General features: G+C 39.8%; 1 protein-coding gene across 2 annotated transcripts in view; it reads left to right on the top strand.

The window, feature by feature from the left end:
- frmpd3 (FERM and PDZ domain containing 3) overlaps positions 1–16,736 on the top strand; it is an 82,399-nt gene that overhangs the window by 33,952 nt on the left and 31,711 nt on the right. For both annotated transcript variants that reach the window (XM_086024023.1, XM_086024024.1), the window contains exon 2: positions 2,547–2,630. The gene's annotated coding sequence lies outside the window, so the exon portion shown is untranslated. The remainder of the gene's footprint in view (positions 1–2,546; positions 2,631–16,736) is intronic.

The following is a 16,736-nucleotide window of genomic DNA, read 5'->3' as shown; positions in this document are numbered from 1 at the left end:
TAAGCATATATAATTTAAAACGAGCCTCAAAAATAAATCCATTCTTTAATCGTCTGTGTTAAAAGTTGCACTCGCATTCATAACTGCATGAAAATCAAATCAGCACACATAATAATGACAATCATAATAATAAAACATTGTTAGTGATGAAATTAAATTTAAATACATGAGAAGTTGCGCATTTTTAGAGCTGTTTTTTAAGGAAAAGAATTAACATTTTAATATAGATGAAACGGCATGAAAAAAAATCTCTGCGTGGACTTAGTCTGACATAGTATCCTGAAACTTTGACTATAACAATTTGATAACTCCAATTGAAAATTGTTAGAGATTGTTTGTTTTTTTATGTGATTGTCACGTTTTTCTTCATACTGCTACTGTATTAAATTCTGTAAATGCACATTACATCTCAATTAAATGCAGTACAGTACATAATATAGGTGTCATGCTACAATGCCTATGGCATCTGCCTCAGTTATTATGGGTATGTACTGTATGCCTAATGTGATCACAGGGTTGTCACAAACATCTTAATATGTATTAATGTAAACTACTATAAGTCCCTGTGTCATGTGATTGCTGCTTGGACACGAAACAACACGAATGCCTCAGGGCAAATGGATCCATTTTGTTGTTGGCACTGAAGATGGACCAGTGTTGTGACGTTATGGCGACTGACAATCCATGTTATATGCGGCTAATGAGGTGATTACCCACAATATCACAGGAACCACCCCGGGGCTTTATTGAATTAATACATTTAAGTCTTATCTGATTCTTGTTGGATTCATAATTTAAACACTCCATAAATTCCTCCGAGGTCCGATTACTGAACTTCTCGTACATTCCTTTCCTGTGATTTGAATAGGAGGGAATACATCTTACAACTACATCATTTAAAGTATTAAAACCGAAAACCCATTTTGACCATTGTAGTTATAGATTTGTCAAAATAGTGTGTATTGCCTTAAGCAAACAAGACAGATCAAATATCGGCATGTCAATTGGGGAAAAAAAATGAAGTCTGGTTATGTCTCGCCTTGAGAAATTACACTTTAGGCAGAGGAAAAATTTCATAGCTGAGGTTTTAAGGTCAGTCCAACAGCAATTACAAGAAGTCACTAACAAGAATATGACAGTTTACTTGCCAAAGTCGTCAACAGGTTGTTAGTCCAAAACAAATCAAAAAAGCAAACTTACACTCCTCCTCATTTGCACCCAAACAGGTGTCTGCCTACAACTGTGATGAAAATGCAGTTTAGTTATACGAGTGTTGTTTAGGACTGCCTACACACATTAACTCCTGCGCCACAACAGGAAAAAGCTGAGGATTGTCTTTTCTTTTCTAACTTTCTGCTGATGAATAGTAAACAATTTTACAACTAAGCCTCAACAGCCCAAGTATATTTATTAGATCCATCAGGCTGATTAAATGAATGCACAATATTGTAAACTAAAAGATGTTGGCGGTGGTTGATTTTACATGGTCTGATAGCGTTTCCTGTAAACTGTGACAATTATTGGCCTTTTTTAAGGATTAATCACATTGAATCTATTCAATTAACTACTATTGTTAACAACAACAAAAAAAGATTCACGATACTACCAGAACAAAAGATTTTGCATTGAAATCTCGAGCACAGTACAATAGCCAATTAACTGATCGGGTCTCATTATGTTCCACTTAACCAGCCAACCGGCCATTGTCGGTACCAGTTATCCTATACCATTAATTGGAATTGTGATTAATTGTACATAATAGATCATAGATAAAATAGATATGAGATATGAGTCATCGTTGGACCAATGTGTTCTCATTCTCACCCGCACCTAATCGGTAGGAGGTGTACATGTTCTCGTCATACCGAAACTAGAACTACTTCCTGCTTTCGTTTCTAAGAAACATGGGAAATGTAGTTCCACTAGCATTATTTGTGCTCCGTTTGACAAATTTTAAGTGACCAAAAACAGACCCTTTGGCCTATATTTGGCATGTTATGTTATTATTATTATTTTACTTAATTAAAATAAATTAAATGAATAAAGACTATTTAAGTATCTAGGCTCCATTTGTTTGTCCTACTTCGAGGCTGTCGTTAATTGAAGGTAGCTGACGAAAGGTGTGATGAACTATCTAACGTACAATGCTTCACCAAGATAATGCGCCTTATAATCCGGTGTGTTTTATAGTCCGAAAAATATGGTAATATAACTGCATCTTACTGAGGGCCATCTCCACATACAATATATCCAAATTGGTCTGTATTACACTTCCCCGAGGTAGCCAAGGCTAGCACATCGCGAAGGAGCAGCACAATATCCATTGACTTGAAAATGTGGCAAAAAAAAGTTTGGGGGATGTAGTTGTCATTACTGTGTGAATTAGTCTTGTCTTTTTGTGTGAATAATGAAAATAATCAAATCAACATAACATTAAAAAAACAATACTGTTCTTGCTTAGTAACCGAAATGATTATTAAGTGATGCTTGTTAAACACTTTAATTCAGTTGTATTGATTTTTTTTTTTCTTTCCATGCCTCAACAGTTTCCCACATTGCGGATTTGTGTGGGAGACCATTTATGGGTGATCCCTGCTGACAAAGAAACCTTCAGTCAACACTCAAACACTGTAAGTAACCATTTCATCCCTTTATCCCCTTTTGCTTTATATTAACCTAAGCGCTACATAAGTGCAGAAGGATTAACATAACACAGTGAGACAGGTTATACAGTTGAACAGGTCAATTGATTTCAGGGCGAATTAGACTTTTATGTCGAATGTGAATCATGTGAGAAAAACTGTTGTCATGTCATGTGACTAAAGCACATCAAACATTACGAGGATTACACTTTTAAGTCCGTTATCAAATGTGACCCGCGGGCTTCATATACAGTGGCTCGGATTGGCATTAATGTATAAGCTTTCGCAGCTTTCTCATTTAAAATGAGTCGCTCATAATTATTCCCACGACTCTCCCCGTTTTTCGCTGTCTCTCATTCTTCCTATGGCCATTAAGCAACTCATAGCCCATAAAAGGTTATGAACTCTCCCTATTGTCGCGATATTGACGACACAGCAGCGTTTTGACGATGGGACTATATGTGCGTGTTTGTGTGTCTTCTGCAGCTTTTTGCTCACATCTGCAATTCCGCATTGATCCCATGCCAGACAGCCAGTGAGCACGAAGCTGATGCAGACTTTGGGGTTCTGTGTTGGTCGGGGCCGTCAGCCAGTGGCCGTGGCCATAACTGTGAATGATTGCAGTCAATACAGCAATCACATTGTGCTGCAGTCATCAGCCGTTGTGGGCACATACACACACCGCCTGCACGTGATTGATAAAGCAATTTGGTTATAATAATAGAGACAGTTTTATTTTTCTATTTCCATAAAATATCTTAAATTTCAGTTTAAGACAAAGCTGAGAAATGAATCCCTTGTTGTCCTAACACAGCGTAGCATACTAAACACTGTGTTTGGCAAAAAACAAAATCTTAATTAGCATATGAAACACTGTCAACAAACATGGTGTTTATCCCTGCAGCGTTTTGGGATTATAATCAACTCATGGGCCCACTTTTTTTGTCTCAGAGAGGGGCTTGTTATGCTTGTTGGAACCCCCTCCATGATGCTGACGAACAGCCATGTATTTTATCACACGCATGTGGGTCACCATCAGAAAGCAGAGTGAAGTAAAAATACCATGCTGACGTGATAAGTGCTGTGAAAGAGATGTTTTGGAGAGATTGAGACGTTTTACTGGAAAGTTTGCATTTCTGCTGCAATGTGAATAGATTTTTCTGTGTCCCCGCGCGATGAAAGTCTGATGCTTTGCAGAGATTTGGACAAACAGTGCCTGAAAGCAAATGGCCACAGAGGATCTGGGATAGAAAATACAGCTGCAGTAAAGGAAAAAGAACTTAAACTGCTGTGGGGAGAATATAAACCGCCATCCAAGCATGTGGGGGCTTCCCCTGACAGGCACAGATGAGTTTGTTTCCCACCTGAACTTCACCGTGTGTTTGATTATTATAGTTAGTGCTGTATAATCTCAGTTCTGAGCCTCCCAGTACCTGAGGACGGTCTTGTTTGCGTAAACTGTTGGCGAACAACTGGCTCTTAGGGCCTGATTTACTAAAATCCTAAACAGCAGGTGCTAAATTGCCAACAGATTATGCGTGCTGTTGGTGGGTTTGTTGAGCGTAAGATATTCATCATCATCGTCATTCGGCGCATTGGGGCGGGATGTCCGAAACAATACTACCCCACACTTCTTGGTTCATCAGTAAATTCTGAAGGTCTTCCATTTCAATCCCTGTCTCCTTAGAAATTAGATTCGGGATGGGCAACTTAAATGCTGGAGGGGACCACAATTTGACATCGGTGCTACTCAGGGGCCACATAGGACCACACAATTCCTAACCATATATATGACAGAAATGGTATTTTAGATACGGACAAAATATGTGCATATGTGCAAAATACATGTTCTTAACTCATTCACTGCCAGACATTTTCAGACCCTCTTTTATCTTAACGTTTGAAATAATTGGAAAAAATATAAATAAATTGCTGGGATTTCATGGCTGGACTGTGAAAAGACAAGTAAATTCGTCAATGGCAGTGAATGAGTTCATATTTGAGTTTTCATTATACGTTTTTCAGTGTATATCTAAAACAACAACAAAGAGTTTAAAGCAAACAACAAAATAAACACATCCTGTATTTTCTTTCCAGCGCAAGTGGCTCTTTGATATAAAAAAAACATTCAAGAACGACACAAAACTACAGAACAATAAACTAACATTAAGTGCAAGAACTCATTTTTGTGCCTTTATTCCACAAAAATCAACTCACTCAAAATTTTAATATTATTGAGGTACTATGTTTGTCCTGCATAGAATTCCAAATCTGTCAAAAATTATTAAGACTACTCATGTTGTGGTATAGGGCAGTATATGGGCAGTTTGAGCGCAACTTACCTGCAGATTCTCATTTGTCCTGTTTTTCTCCCTTCTTTTTTCTCAATACAGTATTCCATCCATTATCGATACCGCTTATCCTCACAAGGGTCGCGGGCAATACAGTATTATATATTTTATTTTTTCCCCAATATTTTTCGGATTTTTTTCCCCATTTACCTGCTGTTTTTTGTAGAAAACGTATATTGAATGTTTCTCAGTGTTTTGGAAGATTTTTGGGGGTTCGTACTAATAATTATAAAAATAATTATAATAATAATAATACTTTTTTCCCTTTTCTTTCTTTCTTTTGTAATTACTCAATGGGCCACTTAGAATCGGAATAAGATGGATGTCCACTCAACTATCATCACCTTAGCATTACCTACAAAACAATCTGAAGACGTTCAACCCCCAGGCAAAACCTAACGTGCATATACTGTATATCTAAAAAGGATGCATTGATGAAATTATTAGTGCACAAACTCACGTAAAAATGGATGAAAGTTTTGTCCCTTGAAGGCAGACCAACTAGCCAGCCCTGCTGTCTTCCTCACGTGGACTAGTTGCTGAGTGCCTGTTTAAAGTTATTAGTCGGACAGATACAACAAAAGTCGGGCTTAATGGTGTTTTTTTGTTTTTGTTACAAAGGAAGCATTTACCAGTGTGAACACTCGCACTCTCATCTGAAGCCTTTGGAGGACTACTTTTATCTATACGGTGACACTTCTGTGTATCTCCTGCACTCTGCATTTAGCCTTGCTATCTTCAGTCAAGTCCCCTTGCATCAGTGGATAAAACTGTTCTGTTCGGTTGCGGTATGATGATAGTGATGACGATTAGCTTGCAGCAGTCATTGTACACTGTGGCATTTCTTATCTCACGTCCCTCGAGCTGACAGGCGCAGGCAGACTAAGGCTGCCTTTCTTCTTCACGTTCAGCCCGCTAAGGATGCTAACACAGTCCAGCTTGTGTTACCATATAACTGTAGTATCCAATTTCATGTGCAAATGCCTCATGTAAAAGTCTGACACACCAATCAGTCTCTGAATGCAAGCCTCTCCATTCTGAATTGAAGTCAATTCATGGTCCTCAATCTGAATTTAGGATGCGCTGAGTCTTACAAGTGCGCATCAGTTGGTGTGATCATTTCCAGTCTCATCAAAACGGGACTTGTCTGCAGTCACAACACTCTCTCCAGATGAGTGGCGCCTTCACACTGGGTGACGTAGCACTGCAATTAATCACAGAGAAGGGTTGGTAATAAGGTGATTAGGAATTGTGTGAATTTCACCTTCACATCCATTTTGCTCCCAGAAAAAGAAACACAGAAAATCATACAAAGAGCTAAAAGGCAGAGTTGTTGCGGATTTGAAAAAAATAAATAAATACTTTGAGTGACGAAACGTGGCTGCTCAGCAGGTGGCGATTGACACATTTCCCCTTCGCAGCTGCTACCGTTAAACTCTACAGAATATAATTTGATTCAAAAAAACTCACATTTTGCCATTTTAGAAACTAGAAAACTCAGATAATCCTCTGCCATCCTCACAAGAACTCCATGATTTATTATCAAAAAGAAACAGTACTTGCAGAGTGCTCACAAGAACATGCATCCACAGTTATGTGCAAAATATTTACTGTTGTTAACTTGATTCTTTTCAAGCAGCCATTTTGACATACTCCCCCGCTCATCGCGGGTATACATTCTGACTGTGATGAGTGAAAATCGATGACACAGTGGGTATTTATTTTATTCTTTAAACATTGGTTAATAAAGAAAAAAAAAGATCCTCATCCAAGGCAAGAGGGTTGGTTGTGGAGCACCACTAAGGTGCCTTTTACGCAAGTGCATGAACTCGACCTTGATGAACTCGACCTTGATGAACTCGACCTTGATGAACTCGACGTGCTCGCGTTATCCGCGAACACGTCACTGCGGTAATGCTGCATGCAGTTTGACTTTATACTGGCGCACAACCCACGCATGTTGTTTTGAAAATGTGTTACAGTTTCATTCCAAGTCGGGGGGCGTCGCTTCAAAAAAACAGCGACAGCAATGGATATCATGCCTGCTACAACAAAGGAACCTAGATGACTAGATGATGCATTTAATTGTGTTGCGAAAACGATCTGGAAGGTGGCGGTACGTGCGTGTGTAGCTTCTTTCCACACACATACGTGACATAACACCCACGCCGCTGCCAAACTAGTTCGCTTCGCAGCAGCAACGAGCCGCGTGGTGGATCCTCTCCTCCGTGGCAACAAATAAATTGCCGGGCCGAGCTGGGGGAAACTGTACGTCATTGCAAAATGTGACATAACGGACCGATCACGTGAGAGAATGCGCGCGGAGTTGTATACGCAGCAACAATGTCTGACGTGTGAGCGGCATGTGTTGCAGACCTGTCGCCGACATGTCTAAAGCACAATGCGTCGGTCACGTGATGCAATACGGCAGTTGTCGCCCGCACCGACGCGGGAGTATAAAGAAGCCTAAAGCCTTGCGGCGAGTAGGCTGAGATGAAATTTGGCCACCTCGGGACCACATCGAACGCATGAGGGACGATCAGTGGGCCGGACTAAAATCCACTTCTGGCCATACATAGTCCAGCCACTTTTTAAAAATTTGTCAGCCCCCGCCCCCGGCCCCAAAAATGGGCCCAGGGACGGACTGCCCAGCTCTGGCAGTCACATACACAATGTTTCCAGGGACGAATTTTTGAGCACGATAAACAAGCTCTGTAGCAATCCTAAATCATAGTGACAAATGCTTGCGTTAACCTTGCTTAACGACAAAGCGCAAACTAAGAGCCTTGTCGAGCTACTTGTAGATGTTGTCTCGGGGTTTGTACAGTGCTAGCTCTTACTCATAACCTCTGCTCATCCTTGAGCCCTCAGGGCCACAGCTGCTGCAGTATACACACACAAACCCCACAAAAGCCTCTACATGTTGCCATGGCGACACCTGTCCTGAGGAGTATGTAAATGAGTAATTCTTTTGTTTATATTCTGGAATATGACCGTGGATATTTTATCATATAGTTATATTTAATAGAACTGTGTATGAATGGCATGTAATCGCAGCCCTGCTTTTAGCCTTACTTGCGTGTGTATTCACGTGCACGGACAGCAACACTGTGTGCAACTGAGCTACACTTCGAACACATGTTGTTCTTGTTCGCTTCTGCAGCCTTGAAGACATTTTGTCTGGGATTAATTATTCTGTTAATCTTTGTCTGACACTCTTTGTTTTGTAGCGCGCAGACAAACACACATATCTGCCTGCCTGCGCGTGTGCGTGCGTGTGTCTGTGAGACACAAATGCTTTTTGGAGCATGAAATAAGCTTTCCATGGAAGCGGTGACGGTTAGAGTAGCTGACGTCTCCTGCTATTTCTTAATTAAGTACATGCAGCTCTCATCTTTAAATTGTAAATGTCACCTCTGGGCGCCTAACTGCCATTCCAGTCTCTCCTCTTGGTTTTGGCTCAAGCTGGTCAAGTAAAACGTTTGGGAGCAGTAATGCAGCACTCGGCTGCCATCTTAATCAGCCTTTGAGAGGGAAGGTCACGGTGTCATGAGATTGACTGTGAAAACACAGAGAACTTTCTTGAAGTTGGAAAATCGGCAAATCTGCTCCTTCCTCTCCTTTCGCTTTGATGTTTCTCTCTTTATATAGTGTATGTGCATATGTGTGTGCATGCATACTGTTGTCTTTTTATCATTATGTGGTCATTTTGGCTGGTCCAAACAAGAAAAATGCTGCGATGAGCTCATTTTACTCTGTGTGTGCGTGTTATGCAGACTTTAATGAGCCGAAAGGAGCCTGCTCTAACACATCAGTGCTCTGCATCCATTTGCCTCCACATTTATTGGCCATACATATAAAACTGCATCTGGACTTCCTCTCACTGTCAAAAATTAGACAAAATGAGGATTTGAAATGGAGATTGTATTGACTGCACATTTTGAAGGAAAGCTCCACAGCAAGGGACAAAACCAGAAATTTTGCAGTGGGGTGGTCAGGGACTCACAGCATTTTACTGAGGAACAGCCATAAGCATGCACACATTTACACACGTGCATGTGTTCACTCACATGCTCCTTTCTACCTTTGCAACTGTGAAGTCTTTGTGTATCATACCATCCGCAGTCAAGGATTCTTGAACTAAAATGCTCACATATCCAGAAACTTGCTCAACACACTCATAATATCAAGCAGGATCGAGTATATGTAAAAAGCAACGTTTTGCTGAGCTTGATTTACTAGCTAATGACGTTTTATTATCTGTTGATTTGCTTTTGTGTACTTCACATTTGTGTATCTCATAGTCTACGATGTGTGTATTTTATTTCATGAAACCATGACTGTGGATGGTATAATTAACCAGAGCTGGGCATTCCGCCTATGTGACCAATCCGCCTATGATAGACGTCCATTTTGTAGCCGATAAACAATATACGGGAAACTTACAAAAAATAGTCGGACTAAGCATAGTCGGAAGCCCATTTTTTTCCATCTATGTAATCGTCTATCATCTATTTTTGTGGTGAGGTCCCGCGGGTGACATTTGAAACGAAAGACTCACCGCGGCATGGAAGCCTCACCGTTTAAATGCGGCAACATTTCCATTTCCCATTGGTCACGGCCCTCAAAGGTACATAAATGTACGTAAAGGCCCAAAAAGGTGCTAAAAGGAGACATATTTAGTCCGGCCGCGATGAGGCTTCCATGTCACGGTGAGTTTTTCATTTCAAATATTGCTCAGTGGTAGTTTGTGATAGTGGTAGTTTGTCAAAGGTGGTAGTCGGAATCGCCCCTTTAAAATGATAGGCGGACCGGCCTATAGGCGATTACTATTTCACTAAGTCACAAAAAATAGTTAAAGTGTAATTTATTCCACCGCCCTGAGTTCAGCAGTTCACTGGGCATCTGGCCAGTCGAGCCCTGCGTTCGTGTTACAAAGGCAGGAAAGTCACAGGTGTCAAAAATGTCCCCTAAATGTGAGATCGCCAGAGAGTGACCTGTGGCCACCACGCAGACACGCCCCTGCTCTCCAGTTTGAAGAATCCTGTATGCACATCTGTTGGAGTGATTATTCATATAATAATCACTGTCATTTGATAAATCATACATTTGCTGCTCATGATGCTTTCATAAACTAATCGCAAGGAGGTCAAGAGAAGTCAAGCTAACATTTGCTAATATGAATGTGATTGCTGAAATTTCCTGCCATATTGTTGATTTCTCTACTCATGTCTTACCACACATGTATTGAGTAATTTTCCAAGTACATGCAGACACATAGATAGACAAGTACAAGACTTTTCAGCTGCCCTTTTGCTCACCCCATCCTTTAGCGTTAGAACGCCCTTGTATGTAGGGATGTGAGAATAAAAAGAAGGGGGATGGGGAAACTTTTTAGAACGCCTGTAAGAATTGTATTGAACAGTTCTTCTCTGTTCTCCTTGCAAGCTTTAAAATTCAAAGAGAGTGTCTTCATCTCCTTATTTTGTTTTTTTCATAAATGTCTATCTGATGAACCTTGACAACATCAGTAACACTTAAAAGAAATTTTAAAAAAATAAAATGACATGGAATGTCATTATGATTTAGGTATTGTTCACTAAAAAAACAAATTATAATAATAAAGGAAAATGGAAAAACCTCCCAAGCTTGGAAAATTAACACAAGTTAATAAAACAAAATAAAACACAAGAGAATTTGCATAATGCTTAATTCAAGTGTACCAATATGTATGAGTTTCTCCTTTGGCCGATTTTCCAAACATTGCCAACTGTATTAATTAACATACAAAGGGAATTTTATTGTTTTATATTTAATGTCCTGTTTTCAATTGCTTTTCTTTGTTCTGTGTGACTGTGTTGTAGATGGAAAAAGCAGATGTAAGAACAAAGAACCAAAGAATCTATGAAGTGCAAAATAATCCCAAGTTATTAAAGTTATTCGTGTTTGTGTGCTCATTTGTTAGCAATGTAGTTAACCGATTTCCAGTGGTGGGTACGCCCAATCCGTTAGTCATAATGCAGTCATTGCTTCAGGCCAGCCCATCTATTCGAGTCGTTGGCGACAGCTAATTAGCATCAAGAACATACTTATTGGTACTACGTCACATGCAGGCACCGCACAAGCAGACATGTAGCCAAATACAGGGGGGAAAAAAGTGTTGTATACATTTGGGTCCCACAGACTGCAATGGTATTGTCCCATTTTGTTTTTATTCCACCAATCATGCCTGTTGTTTTAATTTGAACATTTTATTTATTTGGCTGCGTGTCTGATTGAGCGGTGCCTGCGTGTGACGTAGTAAGTATGTTCTCAACACCGATTGGCTGTCACCAACGCGGAACACACTGGGCCCACGTAGCATGGCCTGAAATAATGATGGCACGCTGACTGACAGATAAACCTGCCCACCACTGCCGATTTTAACAAAACTTTGGAGAAGGGTGGTGCTTGTGCCCAAGAACAACACATTAAATTTATTGCAATTTTGGTGCAGCTATATTGTAGCTTAAGGTGCTGATCATGTGTTTTCTGCAGTTTTATATGGCAATCTTTATTCATCAGTGAATAATGCATAAATGCTAATGAAAATATTTTGGCATCTTAAGGTGGCACGACTGTGCTGATTCAAATTTGGATTGCTCAGCCTTGGCGGAGGTCTTAAGTCTACTGAGAGCCATTATACACTGTAGTTTGAAGTAGTAATTATTACCTGATGATTTACAATCAACAAATGAGAGATCAACTTGAAGATGAAGCAGTTTTTTTACTGCTGTTTAGCAAAAAGTTGTTGTATTTTTTGCTGACAAGTTAAATTCTGTCGGTTCACTTTTACGCCATTTTAGCTGCACCACATTGCCCCCGTCAGCTCTGATAATGTCCTCATTTTATTGGGACACAGTAAGTATGTTGGGGTGGTTCAGTTACACCTTACTTTTATCACTGTAAAGTGGTTTATTAGCTCATAATCTGTCTTTCAAGACCTTTCGCTTGTTGGTTGCTTATCTTTGGATCTTAGAAAGCAAAACGAGATATTTTGTACAGCCTCATAAAGAATTGACACAAAGTACAGTAGCAGTATTGATTACAATAATAGTGATATAATGTTCTTGAAAAGTTGATGGAATTGTCAACAAAGAATTAATATTATCCAGGGATAACATTATAGTATTTAACATTATAACCATGGAAGTAACTTAACATTACTTTCAGGTTTATTTTTACTACACCTTATTTACTTTTTACTGTAGTAACATTAACATGAAACGTAGAACAGAAAACACATAAATGCATTAGTGATAAGATAGCACACATTTGATGAGTCATTTTGCGCTAGCTCTAGCACGCCATGCGTGACAAGCACACCCTCTCATCGGCAAAAATATGTATGGGGCCCCATACTGATATCATGAATCAGTCGAAAACTCAATCATTTTGAGTCTATGGTATATTAGGAGTCTAAATTGACCATAGGTTTGAATGCGAGTGTGATTGTTGTTTGTGTCTCCTGCAATTGGCTGTTGACCAGTTCAGGGGTACCCCGCCTCTTGCTAAAGTCATCTGGGATAGGCTCCAACTCACCCGTGACCCTAATGAGGATATGCGGATAAATCACTGGATGGATTCATGTCAACAACTTGTGTGATGTACTGTACAAGGAATCTTTCATTTTAAAGCTGCTCAACACATCAATAAGATATTGTTGCTGGGTGCAAGACAAGGCTGACCTTGACATAATTCAAATTACAGGGTTCATCAACCACGGTCCCATTTACAGTTAAGTAGTGATAGAATTAAGCCTACCGACGTACAGTATAGAAAGATTTGGGTCACGCCACCATCCAAGGACCGCAAGTCCATCATTCGTAAACTGAGGACCCCCAGTAACTTAAGTCACACAATTCAACACAATTCAAGAATCTTGGTCAGCCTCTAATTTTTTTTTTTTTTTTTTTTTTTTTTAGATTTTGAATCTTTGTGTAAATAGAAATTGTCTCTTTCGGTGTTGGGGTTGCGATCATAAAACCTGATTGTACAGCCATTATTTCAAACCAAGTTTCTAACGTACTTGACTGTCAAGTGTAAAAAAATTACAGTAGTTAACTTGTGTTTGTTTTGAAACACTGAGGGCTCTATTTTCGTGATCTTTGCACGGAGGCGAGTTAGACTCAATTTTGGTCATTTTGCAGACAAACGCAGGCAGTTGACCTGTCAGAGGGAGGACTGCGCCCCCATGGGAGTGGTCACAGCCAACTTCAATCATGGCCAATCTAAGTGGCTACTTTCATTCCCTTTAAATATGGCGCAATAGTCTTCATATAAGCTCTACTCCTAGATAACAGTGGAGCAAAATTCCAAACGGCTCGCTCATAGACACATTTTCAAAAATAGGCAGCTTCCAAAAATGTAGTGGTTATTTAATTTCACACTTGATGAGTAGACAGAAATTTCAGTACTTGTATACAGGCAATTAAAAAGTCAATTGTCCATACTATGTCTCATTTAGGAGGTTCCAGTCTCATTTACAGTTCAGCGAGCTTCTTGTGTTGCTTCAGATGTTGCACCATGCTTTAAAAAGTGAAATGAACAGCCAGTTCTTGAGACGAATGAGTGTGAGGTACAGTACTCAGAATAAATGATCATTTTTGAAGATCATGACCAACATTTGCCCGCAAATTCTGCCCATCCGATTAGGAATCTTTCCCCACCGCCTTATTCAAAATTGGATATGCTGACCACTGGGCATTTTACATCTCAGACTACTTTGAGAATATATAATAATATATATAATACATAGACGGAAAAAAATGGGTTTCGGACTATGCTTAGTCTGACTATTTTTTATAAGTTTCCTAATTATCACCGCCAAAATGGGCATCCGTCATAGGCGGATGGGTCCGTCACATAGGCGGTATGCCCAGCTCTACCAAACACAGGGATGTATGATCCCTTTTAAAAAGCAAAGAAAAATAATTGACCTCTTCCTGTCTTCACCGTTGCAAGCATTCCCCACAGTTGTAGTGGTAAACCGCTTTTGTGCACTTTGAGACAGCTTTACTCATCGATCCCTTCAAATCAATGCACAATGTGTTCAGTATCACATGGCTGAGAGAATCTTTTTGATTATCCCTGCATTCACATTGATTATCGTGTGTTTTCCGAGGCCCTCATACTGGGGTTATCGCGCTGGGGCTGCTGATAAGCTGCTAACGTTATTGATTGTGTCCCATTAACTCGGACAAAAGTGCACCAATTCATCACAACTGGTAACTGAGCCATTGCTCAGTGGACCAGCACTTGCAAAAGGAATACACGTCTCTCCACAGGTGCACACAATACAACAGGCGTCCTGTGTGAAATATTGGAGAATGAGTGACTCTGATGTGCTCTTTTGCTCCTTTACAAGCAGGGCTCAGGCTTGAATGCAGAAAAATAACATAAATGACCTGTTTTCCAAACCTTCCTGGACTGGACCAGTTGTGCTATTCAGCATCGCCAATAGCATTCAACTGTTTGAATATTCCAACTAAATCAATACTGCAAAGGATGTTGATGCTTTCCGATGACTGAACAAATTGCAAGTTACCAAGGATCCTATTTTTCGAAGTATAAAAGCCCCAGGCCAACGCTGTCGAGCGCATTTCACATTAGGTACGATAATAACAAATGCAAACAAGAATCGTGTATCTGCTTCAATGCCACAGTCAAGCCCTTTTAGATCTGCACAGAGCAGCAAGATGCAAACTGCTTGCCCCTCTCCTTCACCCAAGGAAGCACTGAATGGATTAAAGCTGGACGAGCAGCCAAGCATATATTCATTTCCTACACACTGACAGAGAATTCAGCAGACGATATATTATACTACAGAGAGTCACACACACCTCCTGGAAATATCACACCAAAGGCAGAATGAGAATACTTTTTATTAAGGAAATATAGCATCCTGCTTTATTGCAAGCATAAAGGAGGTGTGGGACACCAAAAGAACTATACATGATAAACATCCTCGTTTAATCATTGTTTTATGGATTCAAAGTATAGTCATTTATATATATATATATATATATATATATATATATATATATATATATATATATATATATATATATATATATATAGATGACAAGCAGAATAATTATCTCCCATTAGTAAGACATTGCTTCCTGCAGGAATATAACTCTGTGTTCAATTAAACAGGCACGGGTTTTACAGCTAGTCAATATGTGAGTTAGCTGAAAAAAGATGGTCATTATTTCAGTATTGAAATTTTGTGACGTTTTTGTCTGTTGGTGTACCTTGAGATTTTTCTAATGTAGAATGGGTGCCTTGGCTCAGTAAAGGATGGGAAACACTGCTTATACGACTTCTTGGGTCTAGGCAGACATGCAGGATGACAGCTGGTTATGCCAGATGATTACACATGTGAATGGAGAAGCCACTTCCACTTGGTATTCTCCACACAGCCACTAAAGCATAACAAGGAAAAGAAGATAAGTTTGTGGTGGCAGAGGAAGATAAGAAGACAAAAAGGATGAAAATGCTGCTCCCGCCCCTCCATGTAGTTAGACAAATCCGCCTCTTATCGTGGTCAGGATTTCAGGCGAGCAGCGCTCTGCAGAACACAAAACATCATGCACCAGTGTGCTAAACCAGCGCTTCCAAACCATGCGGCAGTAAACTGGAACCAGTCCATTAGACATTTGGAATTGGGATGCACAAAGAGATGGGAGAAAAAAAGTTTTTTCGTCCATCAGTTTATGAAATAACTTTTTTTGTTTATTTTTTTTTTAATGTGGAGCATCTACATATGCCTTCAAACATGTGAAATCACTCATGTCGGCCAAGTAATACAGTTGTTAAAAAAGTAAGCAAATGAGTGAAAAGGAAACATTTGTAAAGAGAAAATCCAAATGAAGAGCCAGAAACCGGCACTTAAAATACAATATCAGCAGTCCCACTTCAAATATGGATTTAGCGCTTCAGTTGATTCTCACACACCAAGCCCGCTCTGCATAACATCCGGTGAGAGGCTTGCAATTGAGGCCATGAAGTCTTCAAAGCTAGCAGAAAGCGCTGATTACTTTTTTTTTCGCATTTCCAACAAACTTTGTCAAGCAGGATTTTCTACAATCACTGTGACCCCAAAAAAAACCCTCCAAAAAACAGTGTGTAAATAAGTTACACACTTAGGGTGTCATTGACTCTAATTAGACTAACATGGGACCGGCTCATTGACGAGAAACAAGTGCTGGGGTCCTACAAGTTAAACCAACTACATGCGGCATAAACCATGGTGGGTTGTAGATCTAATCATTTGTCTGCAATTGTTGCTATGCCGGTGTCAAAATATTACTACAACTGAAACCGGTCCTTGGTGCATAAAAGATTGGGACCCCGCTGACTCTACTACTCTGTGATGAATTGCTTTTAAATGAAGTATAATCACCTGGACTTGTCGATAAATGCAAGCATAGCATCCAGAAAGCTCCATTAATGTTGCAGAATAAAAGACAAGTGAGATTAACGAGTAAAAAATAAGTAGACAATGTCCTTCAGCATTAATATTGTGGCCAAGCACTGAGGTCGAAATAGGAAAATGTTTTTTTTTTTCTGGTGCATTCATGCCCTGTCATCATTATTTACAGTAATTGTGCACCAAGTCATCAAACATGCACTTCAAACACACATCCACAAACATGACAGTAGTATCATACATTTATCAGACTACCGGTAACGCCGTGCA

This window comes from Filicampus tigris, chromosome 2 (genome assembly GCF_054856515.1).
Source record: "Filicampus tigris isolate MCC_2025a chromosome 2, RoL_Ftig_1.0, whole genome shotgun sequence".
Taxonomy (NCBI): Eukaryota; Metazoa; Chordata; class Actinopteri; order Syngnathiformes; family Syngnathidae; genus Filicampus; species Filicampus tigris.
This window is presented reverse-complemented; position numbering and strand designations above follow the sequence as displayed.